Source organism: Pelophylax lessonae (assembly GCF_965119305.1).
Source record: "Pelophylax lessonae genome assembly, chromosome: 13".
Taxonomy (NCBI): Eukaryota; Metazoa; Chordata; class Amphibia; order Anura; family Ranidae; genus Pelophylax; species Pelophylax lessonae.
The window spans coordinates 3,854,323-3,866,440 of NC_138780.1; positions in this window are offsets into that span (position 1 = coordinate 3,854,323).

A 12,118-nucleotide genomic window follows, 5' to 3' on the forward strand; every position below is an offset into this window, starting at 1 on the left:
GGGGTTGTGTTAGAAGAGGTGATATGGTAGAGGGGAGGGGGACTTGTGCTAGGAGGAGATTTTTTTTTGGGGGGGGGAGGGGATTTGTGCTTGTAGAGATGATAGGGGGTGGGGGTATTTGGAGTGGGGAAGAGAGACTGTGAGCTTGGAGAGGAAATTTGAGGGGTGGAGGATTTGTGCTAAGAGGGATGATTTTTTTTTGAGGGGGGGGGCATTTGTGCTGGGGGATTTGGGGGGGTTCATGCTAGAAGCGTGATATTGTAGAGGGGAAGGGAGGATTTGTACTAGGAGGAGAAAATGTTTTTTTGGGGAGGAGGGGGGGTTTGTGCTTGTAGAGATGATTGGGGGGTGTTTGTGCTGGGGAGGCTGATGGGGGGGGGGGGCAAATTTGTGACAGGTGGGGGATTTTGAGTGGGGAGGGGAGAATGTGAACTCGGAGAGGAAATTTAAGGGGTGGAGGATTTGTGCTAGGAGGGGTGATTTTTTTTTGAGGGGGGGAATTGTGCTGGATTTGGGCAGTTTGTGTTAGAAGAGGTGATATGGTAGAGGGGAAGGGGAAATTTGAGGGGTGGAGGATTTGTGCTAGGAGGGGTGATTTTTTTTTGAGGGGGGGAATTGTGCTGGATTTGGGCAGTTTGTGTTAGAAGAGGTGATATGGTAGAGGGGAAGGGGAAATTTGAGGGGTGGAGGATTTGTGCTAGGAGGGGTGATTTTTTTTTGTGATTAGTACTGGGGGAATTTGGGGGAAGGAGGGGGGGGGCTAAGATTTGTACTGTGAGGGGGGATTTCAGCAGGAAGGTGATTTGACCTGGGAGGGGGAAATGTATACTTTGGGGGTAATCATGCAGATTAGTGGCCAATATTTTTTTTGGGGGGGTGGATTTTTTGCTGACACATAATGCTCACACATCTTAGGGGGGGGGGGTCACCTTGTGCCGGCACTGGGCGACCGTTCTTGTTTAATGGTCGCTCTTATGTCCCCGCATCTGGCAGCATAAACAGGCACAGGTGGGGGACCCGAGCATGCATGGTTATGCCGTAGCCGAACCGTCTCTGTTTATCCAGAAGAAGTCTCTGGTCTGCGACTGGCTGGTGAGATTGAAGCCACACCCAATCAGAACTCTCTATTTTCCGACCCCCCCTCCATCCTCAGGGGGGGGGGGTCCTGAGACCACTGACCCCCATTTTTCCCACCTGTGCAGGTGACCCTGACCTATCGAGATCAGAACCTCAACCCTCCAGTGACCCCCACAAGAGGAAACCCCATAGGGTGAGACCCGTGCCAAGCTGGCCGTTAATGTCTGCAGAGTGGAAGGTGAGTCTCACTTACCATGTTCTCAGATTCTGGAAGATGGAGAGGAGAGTTCAGCCGGTGTGGTGCCTGCTACAGTCTGATGCCCAATATATACCCAGCGCCACACCCAGGGGAGGGATGAGCCCAGAATTGGGGGGGGGGGATGCCCGAACTCCTCTCATTGACTCTCCTCGCTTCACAAACTCTCCGAAATGTCTCTTCTCATCTCTCGAAATGACTTCTCATCACCTACCTGGGGGGGGGGGGTTCGCCCTTCGCAACAATGTAACCAATTATCTTCACCGAGAAGAAGGATACTAATGGGGGGGGGGGGGGGCTGGGATCGATCGTTTTATTGTAGTGTGCGGAGAGGAGTCAGATGAGCCCCTTTCACATCTTTAGTATTTTATACATGGCCCTCAATGTTATTATATAGAGAAGAGAAGAGAGAGGGGTGAGGGAGAGGAGAGGAAAAGGAGAGGGTGCTGAGGGAAAGTAGAGGGAGGAGAGAAGAGAGAGGGGCTGAGGGAGAGGAGAGGGAGAAGATGGGAGAAGAGAGATGGGCTGAGAAAGAGGGGAGAGAGAAGAGTGTAGAAGAGAGAGGAGCTGAGGGAGAGGAAAGGGAGAGAAAAGAGGTGAAGAGAGGAGAGAGAAAAGGGAGGAGAAGAGAAAGGGGTGAGGGAGAGGAGAGAGAGAAAAGAAAAGAGAGGGGCTGAGGGAGAGGAGAGAGAAAAGAGAGGAGAGATGGTTGAGGCGAGAGGAGAGAAGAGAGAGGTAGAGGAGAAGAAAAGAGAGGAGAGATGGTTGAGGAGAGAGGAGAGAAGAGAGAGGTAGAGAAGAGAGGAGAGATGGTAGAGGGAAGAGGAGAAGAGAGGAGAGATGGTTGAGGGACAGGGGAGAAGAGCGAGGTAGAGGAGAGATGATTGAGGGAGAGGAGAAGAGAGAGGTAGAGGAGAAGAAAAGAGAGGAGAGATGGTTGAGGAGAGAAGAGAGAGGTAGAGGAGAAGAAAAGAAAGGAGAGATGGTTGAGGGAGAGAAGAGTGAGGTAGAGGAGAAGAAAAGAGAGGAGAGATGGTTGAGGGAAGAGGAGAAGAGATGGTTGAGGGAGAGAAGAGAGAGGTAGAGGAGAAGAAAAGAAAGGAGAGATGGTTGAGGGAGAGGAGAAGAGAGAAGAGCGAGGTAGAGGAGAAGAAAAGAGAGGAGAGATGGTTGAGGGACAGGAGAGAAACGAGGAGAGATGGTTGAGGGACAGGAGAGAAACGAGGAGAGATGGTTGAGGGATAGGAGAGAAGAGCGAGGTAGCGGAGAAGAGAGGAGAGGAGAGATGGTTGAGGGGAGGGGAGGGGAGGGGAGAGGAGAAGAGAGGAGAGATGATTGAGGGACAGGAGAGAAGAGAGGAGAGATGGTTGAGGGACAGGAGAGAAGAGAGGAGAGATGATTGAGGGACAGGAGAGAGGAGAGATGGTTGAGGGACAGGAGAGAAGAGAGGAGAGATGGTTGAGGGACAGGAGAGAAGAGAGGAGAGATGGTTGAGGGACAGGAGAGAAGAGAGGAGAGATGGTTGAGGGACAGGAGAGAAGAGAGGAGAGATGGTTGAGGGACAGGAGAGAAGAGAGGAGAGATGATTGAGGGACAGGAGAGAAGAGAGGAGAGATGATTGAGGGACAGGAGAGAGGAGAGATGATTGAGGGACAGGAGAGAAGAGAGGAGAGATGATTGAGGGACAGGAGAGAAGAGAGGAGAGATGATTGAGGGACAGGAGAGAAGAGAGGAGAGATGATTGAGGGACAGGAGAGAAGAGAGGAGAGATGATTGAGGGACAGGAGAGAGGAGAGGAGAGATGATTGAGGGACAGGAGAGAAGAGAGGAGAGATGATTGAGGGACAGGAGAGAAGAGAGGAGAGATGATTGAGGGACAGGAGAGAAGAGAGGAGAGTTGATTGAGGGACAGGAGAGAAGAGAGGAGAGATGGTTGAGGGACAGGAGAGAAGAGAGGAGAGATGATTGAGGGACAGGAGAGAAGAGAGGAGAGATGATTGAGGGACAGGAGAGAAGAGAGGAGAGATGGTTGAGGGACAGGAGAGAAGAGAGGAGAGATGGTTGAGGGACAGGAGAGAAGAGAGGAGAGATGATTGAGGGACAGGAGAGAAGAGAGGAGAGATGGTTGAGGGACAGGAGAGAGGAGAGGAGAGATGGTTGAGGGACAGGAGAGAGGAGAGATGGTTGAGGGACAGGAGAGAAGAGTGAGGTAGAGGAGAAGAGAAGAGAGGAGAGATGGTGGAGGGAGAGGAGAGGAGAGATGGTTGAGGGACAGGAGAGAAGAGAGGAGAGATGATTGAGGGACAGGAGAGAGGAGAGGAGAGATGATTGAGGGACAGGAGAGAAGAGAGGAGAGATGATTGAGGGACAGGAGAGAAGAGAGGAGAGATGATTGAGGGACAGGAGAGAGGAGAGGAGAGATGATTGAGGGACAGGAGAGAGGAGAGGAGAGATGATTGAGGGACAGGAGAGAAGAGAGGAGAGATGATTGAGGGACAGGAGAGAGGAGAGGAGAGATGATTGAGGGACAGGAGAGAAGAGAGGAGAGATGGTTGAGGGACAGGAGAGAGGAGAGGAGAGATGATTGAGGGACAGGAGAGAGGAGAGGAGAGATGGTTGAGGGACAGGAGAGAGGAGAGGAGAGATGGTTGAGGGACAGGAGAGAAGAGAGGAGAGATGGTGGAGGGACAGGAGAGAGGAGAGGAGAGATGATTGAGGGACAGGAGAGAGGAGAGGAGAGATGGTTGAGGGACAGGAGAGAAGAGAGGAGAGGAGAGATGGTTGAGGGACAGGAGAGAGGAGAGGAGAGATGGTTGAGGGACAGGAGAGAGGAGAGGAGAGATGATTGAGGGACAGGAGAGAGGAGAGGAGAGATGATTGAGGGACAGGAGAGAAGAGAGGAGAGATGATTGAGGGACAGGAGAGAGGAGAGGAGAGATGATTGAGGGACAGGAGAGAAGAGAGGAGAGATGGTTGAGGGACAGGAGAGAGGAGAGGAGAGATGATTGAGGGACAGGAGAGAGGAGAGGAGAGATGGTTGAGGGACAGGAGAGAGGAGAGGAGAGATGGTTGAGGGACAGGAGAGAAGAGAGGAGAGATGGTGGAGGGACAGGAGAGAGGAGAGGAGAGATGATTGAGGGACAGGAGAGAGGAGAGGAGAGATGGTTGAGGGACAGGAGAGAAGAGAGGAGAGGAGAGATGGTTGAGGGACAGGAGAGAGGAGAGGAGAGATGGTTGAGGGACAGGAGAGAAGATAGGAGAGATGGTTGAGGGACAGGAGAGAGGAGAGGAGAGATGATTGAGGGACAGGAGAGAAGAGAGGAGAGATGATTGAGGGACAGGAGAGCAGAGAGGAGAGATGATTGAGGGACAGGAGAGAGGAGAGGAGAGATGATTGAGGGACAGGAGAGAGGAGAGGAGAGATGGTTGAGGGACAGGAGAGAGGAGAGGAGAGATGATTGAGGGACAGGAGAGAAGAGAGGAGAGATGATTGAGGGACAGGAGAGAGGAGAGGAGAGATGGTTGAGGGACAGGAGAGAGGAGAGGAGAGATGGTTGAGGGACAGGAGAGAAGAGTGAGGTAGAGGAGAAGAGAAGAGAGGAGAGATGGTGGAGGGAGAGGAGAGGAGAGAGACCCTGACTCGTAATAACCTTCGTATTTTTCAGGCAATGCTGAAATGTATTTGAACCATAATAACCCGGTTATTGGCCATGGTAAGATTTAATGAAGTCGGTGATTCTCATGGCTGAGAACAATAAGTCTCTTATAAGGAATCTGAAGCGTCTGGAAATAAAACGCCTCCCAGGGGAATAAACCAGAAGTAAACCCAGGACTCATCAGTTCCCTGTCAGGGCCGATCATTTGGCATGGGACCCGGCATCGTCCATAGTGGCCTTAGAAAGAAGTCCATTTTTTACCCCCGAATTGCCTCCAATCTCAATGTGGAGGCCTTCATACGATTGGTCGGTGGAGAGGTACGTGAGGGAAGGGTAACGATGTTTCAGGATATGAGATCCCCGGGGGGATGCTGGAATCGGAGAACAGAATAGATATTATCCTTCACCCAGCAGATCAGCGCCGAGGGGGGAGTTTTGTTGGGTAGAAGAGACTATGAGGAGGAAGCGGAGAAGTTATTATGGGATGGCAGAACCTGGGAAAAATTCAGGGGAAACCCTGCAGCAAAACGTAAGAAGAAATGAGATATTTTATTAAACAAGTCAAGGAGACGGAGTGTGGGATAGTAAGGAGGCCAAGTCCTTGCTTCCATCTGTGTGTGGGATATCCAGGTTTTCTACTTGACCAAGATTCCTAAAAGATTGACCAAACTTCCAGGAACACCGAACTCCTTCCATACTAGAGGTGGATTTTCATCGGCAATTTATTGGGACACAAGTGCCGGCTTTTCTCAGAGAGAGCCAAGATGTTGGACGCCATGCAGAGCAGAGGTGGGCATGTGATGAGAAGAAGACGACAGAATGAAAGTGAGGAAAAGACCTGGCATACTGTAGTTGCCAATACTATCCATGGCGGTGCTCATTTGCACAGAAATGCAAGACGTGCGCGCTAGCGCCGGTGCGCATACTGGCGCAGGTTTGTGCACAAATGCCAAACGCCTACCTAGGGACAGTGGTTGCACTCAGAGTTTGCTAGATGGTCTTCAGCTACCAGCACTCCTTACTCTTGTGTATCCTGTATTCCTTGGACCTCCTGTTATGGACCGGGCTTGTCACTGGACCTTCCTGCTGCCTGATTCCAGACCCCGACCTCTCCTGCCCAACTGTGCATGTCCCCAGCCTGTCACCTGACTAATCTTCTGCCTGCTCCTCCTGATTCCTGTGTAGGACCTTGGCTATTGTTCCTGACCACGCTCCTTCCACTTTCTGGTCTGCCCCTCTGTGTATGAATATGCTCCTCCTGATTCCTGTGTAGGACCATGGCTATTGTTCCTGGCCACGCTCCTGCCCACTTTCTGGTCTGCCCCTCCCTGTAGGAATATGCTCCTCCTGATTCCTGTGTAGCACCTTGGCTATTGTTCCTGACCACGCTCCTTCCACTTTCTGGTCTGCCCCTCTGTGTATGAATATGCTCCTCCTGATTCCTGTGTAGGACCATGGCTATTGTTCCTGGCCACGCTCCTGCCCACTTTCTGGTCTGCCCCTCCCTGTAGGAATATGCTCCTCCTGATTCCTGTGTAGCACCTTGGCTATTGTTCCTGACCACGCTCCTGCCCACTTTCTGGTCTGCCCCTCTGTGTATGAATATGCTCCTCCTGATTCCTGTGTAGGACCTTGGCTATTGTTCCTGACCACGCTCCTGCCCACTTTCTGGTCTGCCCCTCTGTGTATGAATATGCTCCTCCTGATTCCTGTGTAGGACCTTGGTTATTGTTCCTGACCACGCTCCTGTCCACTTTCTGGTCTGCCCCTCTGTGTATGAATATGCTCCTCCTGATTCCTGTGTAGGACCTTGGCTATTGTTCCTGACCACGCTCCTGCCCACTTTCTGGTCTGCCCCTCTGTGTATGAATATGCTCCTCCTGATTCCTGTGTAGGACCTTGGTTATTGTTCCTGACCACGCTCCTGTCCACTTTCTGGTCTGCCCCTCTGTGTATGAATATGCTCCTCCTGATTCCTGTGTAGGACCTTGGCTATTGTTCCTGACCTTGCTCCTGTCCACTTTCTGGTCTGCCCCTCTGTGTATGAATATGCTCCTCCTGATTCCTGTATAGGACCTTGGCTTTTGTTCCTGACCACGCTCCTGCCCACTTTCTGGTCTGCCCCTCTGTGTATGACCTTTAATCAAAGCCGATATTGCTGAGTACGTAGAGGTGGTCGGCACATAGAGCTGTCATAAAAGGCGTTCTAAATACCATCGCTCAGATGAGAATATAGAAAGATACAATGTTACTATTGTTGCTTTTGTATCTTTCTGTTCATTCAACTACAGATCAAAGGGATGAACTTCTACATGTAGATGATATCAGTTAAAGCAACCTCCGCTTCCATCCTGACCACACTTCTTCAGTCCAGTCCTGCCAGTTTGACTACGACGCCATCTTGTTTGTGGCCACTGCTTTGGTCCTGCTGCATCCCCAAGGACAACAGAGGTTCTGAAAGACCAGCTGACAACTATCTGGTGGACTCTACTGCCAGCAACCACCAGCAGAGCCACCTAAAAGGCACCCGTGCTCCTTTGGGCCTTGCACTCCCTGTTCTCACCTTCAGGGGTGCTCGGTTACAAGGGAAGTCCTCTCATCAAGTCGGCCTCCAACCAGGTACATGACTGGAAGTGGGGGATAATGTTCTATTTGTCACCACAGATGTCCCGTCATTGTATACGAATATAAAACCATAGGATGGAACCGCGTTAGTATTACTTTAAATCAACCTGAGAAGTAAAAAAAATGTTTTGTTTAACCACTTCCCACAAACCAATGTCCCTGTGCCTGTCCCTGTGCCTGTCCCTGTACCTGTCCCTGTGCCTGTCCATGTGCCTGTACCTGTCCATGTCCCTGTGCCTGTCCCTGTCCCTGTCCCTATCCCTGTGCCTGTCCCTGTGCCTGTCCCTGTACCTGTCCATCTACCTGTACCTGTGCCTGTCCCTGTACCTGTCCATCTACCTGTGCCTGTCCCTGTACCTGTGCCTGTGCCTGTCCCTGTGCCTGTACCTGTCCCTGTGCCTGTCCATGTGCCTGTACCTGTCCATGTCCCTGTCCCTATCCCTGTGCCTGTGCCTGTGCCTGTCCCTGTACCTGTACCTGTCCATCTACCTGTACCTGTGCCTGTCCCTGTACCTGTCCATCTACCTGTGCCTGTCCCTGTACCTGTGCCTGTCCCTGTGCCTGTCCCTGTGCCTGTACCTGTCCCTGTGCCTGTCCATGTGCCTGTACCTGTCCATGTCCCTGTGCCTGTCCCTGTCCCTATCCCTGTGCCTGTCCCTGTGCCTGTCCCTGTACCTGTCCATCTACCTGTACCTGTCCCTGTCCCTGTACCTGTCCCTGTGCCTGTGCCTGTGCCTGTCCCTGTGCCTGTCCATGTGCCTGTGCATGTCCCTGTACCTGTCCCTGTGCCTGTACCTGTGCCTGTCCATCTACCTGTACCTGTCCCTGTGCCTGTCCCTGTACCTGTGCCTGTCACTGTGCCTGTCCCTGTGCCTGTCCCTGCGTCTGTCCCTTCGCCTGTCCCTGCACCTGTCCCTTTGCCTGTTCCTGTGCCTGTCCCTTCGCCTGTCCCTGCACCTGTCCCTTCGCCTGTCCCTGCACTGTCCCTGTGCCTGTCCCTGTCATGGTCCCTGTGACTGTCCCTGTCCTTGAGCCTGTGCCTATTGCTGTACCTGAATTTGTACCTGTTCCTGTCCCTGCATCTGCACCCGTCCCTGTGCCTGTATTTGTGTCTGTCCCTGTCCCTGTATCTACAGGGACAGGTACAATGGCACCCCAAACGCAGCCCAATTTTGCCTTGGTTATCGCCCGACAAATCGTAGTAAAATCGTGCAAACAGAATCGTGGGACGCCTGTCGCCCAAAATAAATTCTTGTACTCTTGTTGATTCTGTTTGGGCGATTTTACCGCAATTCGTCTGGCGACAATCGCGCAGCGTTTGGGGTGCCATCGCAGGTCACGGGAATCCCACGGGCGTACCGTGATTTGCAGAATCACAGCAACTCTTCCCGCAATCTGAGACGCAGATATGTGAACAGAGCCTAATACAGTGATCAGTGATAATAATACGCACTGTCACTGTACAGATGACACTGGCTGGGAAGGGGTTAAATGTGTGCCTAGCCGGTGTTAATGTGTGTGCAGTGTGCTGTTTGTTTCTTTTCCTTGCTTTGCAGGGAGAAGAAACAAAGAGAGCGTTCCCCCACTGTACAGAGCTCTGTGTTGATTGTCAACACAGAACTCTGGTCTGTGATTGGACTCAGCCGATCAGCAGGTCCCAGGCTGTGAATCATTGGCTGACAAACTCCCTCGGGTGTCGGCGGGGCTGCTTGCTCGTGATGGGGGGGGGCACTCATACGTGCTCGCTCCCAGCCGGCTCAGCCCTACCTCACTGGATGTGATTGCCATTGGCTCCTGCTGCTGTCTCTGAGCCATTGAGGAAGGAGAGAGCCGCTGTTCTCCTACACATCGCTGGATGGAGATCAGGGCTCAGGTAAGTATCTAGGGGGGCTGGGGGTGGGGGTCGCACACAGAACTTCAGCCATTGGAACCACATTAAGAACTTTCTAAGCGCTGGTTTTTCTTGTATAGTGTAAATACTTAAACGGATTTGACTCCTAATAACCCCACTATTGGTTTGGCGATGCTAAAATCCATTGATTGCTGCCAATAAAGCTTGTTTCAATTTGCATTTTGGAGAGATATAGAGAAAGGGGGGAGGGGCAGAGAGAGAAGAGGAGGCAGAAAGAGGGGGCTCCCCCCCCCTTCCCCTCACCCAAGTGGCCTTCACATTAACCCTGCCTATGGCAAACCTAAAATACAGTATCTGACAAAAGTAAGTACACCCCTCACATTTTATTCTATCTTTTCATGTGACAACACTGAAGAAATGAGACTTTGCTACAATGTAAAGTAGTGAGTGTACAGCTTGTATAACAGTGTAAATTTACTGTCCCCTCAAAATAACTCAACACACAGCCATTAATGTCTAAACCGCTGGCAACAAAAGTGAGTACACCTCTAAGTGACAATGTCCAAATTGGCCCCAAAGTGTCAATATTTTGTGTGACCGCCATTATTTTCCAGCACTGCCTTAACCCTCTTGGGCATGGAGTTCTCCAGAGCTTCACAGGTTGTCACTGGAGTCCTCTTCCCCTCCTCCATGATGACATCACAGAGCTGGTGGATGTTAGAGACCTTCCCCTCCTCCACCTTCTGTTTGAGGTATCCCCACAGATGCTCAATAGGGTTTAGGTCTGGAGACGCTTGGCCAGTCCATCACCTTTACCCTCAGCTTCTTTAGCAAGTCAGTGGTTGTCTTGGAGGTGTTTGGGGTCGTTATGTTGGAATACTGCCCTGCCCCCCAGTCTCTGAAGGGAGGGGATCATGCTCTGCTTCAGTATGTCACAGTACATGTTGGCATTCATGGTTCCCTCAATGATCTGTAGATCCCCAGTGCCGGCAGCCCCAGACCATGGCACCCCCACCACCATGCCTGACTGTAGGAAGACACACTTGTCTTTGTACTCCTCACCTGGTTGCCTCCACACACGCCTGACACCATCTGACACCAAATAAGTTTATCTTGGTCTCATCAGAGCACAGGAGATGGTTCCAGTAATCCATGTCCTTAGTCTGCTTGTCTTCAGCAAACTGTTTGCGGGCTTTCTTGTCCATCATCTTTAGAAGAGGCTTCCTTCTGGGACGACAGCCATGCAGACCAATTTGATGCAGTGTGCGGCGTATGGTCTGAGCACTGACAGGCTGACCCCTCCCCCACCCCTTCAACCTCTGCAGCAATGCTGGCAGCACTCATACGTCTATTTCCCAAAGACAACCTCTGGATATGACGCTGAGCACGGCACTCAACTTTTTTGGTGGACCATGGTGAGGCCTGTTCTGAGTGGAACCTGTCCTGTTATACCGCTGTATGGTCTTGGCCACCGTACTGCAGCTCAGTTTTAGGGTCTTGGCAATCTTCTTATAGCCTAGGCCATCTTTATGTAGAGCAACAATTCTTTTTTTCAGATCCTCAGAGAGTTCTTTGCCATGAGGTGCCATGTTGAACTTCCAGTGACCAGTATGAGAGAGTGAGAGCGATAACACCAAATGTAACACACCTGCCCCCCATTCACACCTGAGACCTTGTAACACTAACAAGTCACGTGACACCGGGGAGGGAAAATAGCTAATTGGGCCCAATTTGGACATTTTCACTTATATACTTAGATGGTGCTGAGTATCATAGGGAATAAATATGCTCATCAGCGCCATCTAGTGTGAATGGGGAGAATACTGCATTACAGCCATGAGATAGTGCTGAGTATCATAGGGAATAAATATGCTCAGCGCCATCTAGTGTGAATGGGTAAAGTACTGCATTATGGCCACTAGATGGCATTGAGTATCATAGGGAATAAATATGCTCATCTGCACCATCTAATGTAAATGGGTAAAATACTGCATTACAGCCACTAGATGCTGCTGACTATCATGGGGAATAAATACGTTCATCAGCGCCATCTAGTGTGAAGAGATAAAATACTGCATTATGGCCACTAGATGGCGCTGAGTATCATAGGGAATAAATACGTTCATCAGCGCCATCTAGTGTAAATGGGGAATATACTGCATAATGGCCACTAGATGGCGCTGAATATCATAGGGAATAAGAGCGCTCCTCAGCGCCATCTTGTGGTCATGATTTGCTACTTTCCACATCCATATATTATTTTGGCGTCGTTAGAAGGATTCAAATTAGTGCAGTAAAATAAGTACGGATATAATGAACAGAACCCATCCACGGCGAGTGCTGAACCCCTCATATATTATTTATACGTGAAAATTTTTTTTAAATGGGGAGCAAACTTATTTATTATAAAGCTGAGCCCCCCACCTTTGAACTGCACCACAAAGAAGTATTTTGAGGTTCTGATCTCTGGTCATGAAGTCGGTGAGAAGCCTCAGAAAGAAGCTGCCTTGCTGTGATTGCATTGCAGGTTGGGGGCGGAGACGTCACCTGAGAGCAGTTATATGACATGATGTGGTCTGCAGTTGCTTCCATCAAAAGCTTCTCACATCGATTATCATAGAAATAGGTGTATTAGAATTTGAAGGCTCCTCG